Genomic DNA, 1,294 nt, shown 5'->3' with positions numbered 1-1,294 from the left:
GTTTCTTAATGGTGACATTAAGGAAATGATCTATATGGTGCAACGAGAAAACTTTGTGTCAGTTGGCTCAAAGTCTATGGTTTGCAAATTAAAGAAATTCATCTATGGGCTTAAACAAGCTTCTCGTTAATGGAATCACAAATTTCATTAAGTTATTACCTCGTATGGTTTTGAGGCAAAAAAAGTTGAAGATTGTGTATACCATAAGTTTAGTGGGAGTAAATTTATCTTCTTGGTATTATATGTCGATAATATAGTACTTGCTAGCAGTGATATGGGACTATTGCATGAGACCAAGAGATTTCCAACGAAGAATTTAGAAATGAAAGATCTAGGGGAAGCTTCTTTTGTATTAGGTATTCGGATACTGAGAGATAACTCTCAAGGTATCCTAAGGTTATCACAAGAAAGCTATAGACATAAAGTCCTAGACAGATTTGGCATGAAAGACAGTAAACCAGGGGATACCCCCTATAGCTAAGGGAGACAAGTTTAGTCTCGAACAGTGCCCCAACAATGACCTTGAAAGATACGAGATGCAAAAGATTCCTTATGCATCTGCAGTAGGAAGTCTAATGTATGCTCAAGTTTGCACACGTCCCGAAATAGCATTTGTTGTGGGAATTTTGGGCAGATATTTGAGTAATTCTGGAATGCATCATTGGAAGGCAGTCAAATGTGTCATGTGTTACTTGAAGAGAACAAAGGAGTACATGCTCACTTATCGGAGGTCTGAGAATTTAGAGATCATTGGGGTACTCTGACTCCGATTTTGCTAGATGTCTAGGCAGTAGATACTTCACCTCTTGATATGTCTTTGTATTGGCTGGAGGTGCTATCTCATGGAAGTCTATGAAACATACGCTTATAGCTCCTTCAACCATGGTTGTGGAGTTCATGGGTTGTTTTGAAACATCAGAACATGACATATGGTTGCAAAATTTTGTCACTGGCTTATGTGTGGTCGATGGTATTGAAAGACCATTGAGGATTTATTGTGACAACAAGTCCGCGGTTCTTTACTCCAACAATAATAGGAGTTCTACAAAGTCAAAATTCGTTGACATAAAGTTTCTAGTTCTAAAGAAAGTGTTCAAATGGATAAGTTTCCATAGAACATATTGAGACAAATTTTATGCTAGCTGATCCACTGACTAAGGGTTTGGTACCTAAAGTCTTTCATGAGCATGTTGCTCATATGCGTGTTGTTCCTTAGGGTACCTTAGTTCAGTGGGAGTCTATATATTTTATGTTTTGCTTTGGATATTATATACAGTTTTTATGCATAATAAAG

The sequence above is a fragment of the Lupinus angustifolius genome, chromosome LG17 (genome assembly GCF_001865875.1).
Source record: "Lupinus angustifolius cultivar Tanjil chromosome LG17, LupAngTanjil_v1.0, whole genome shotgun sequence".
NCBI lineage: Eukaryota > Viridiplantae > Streptophyta > Magnoliopsida > Fabales > Fabaceae > Lupinus > Lupinus angustifolius.
This window is presented reverse-complemented; position numbering follows the sequence as displayed.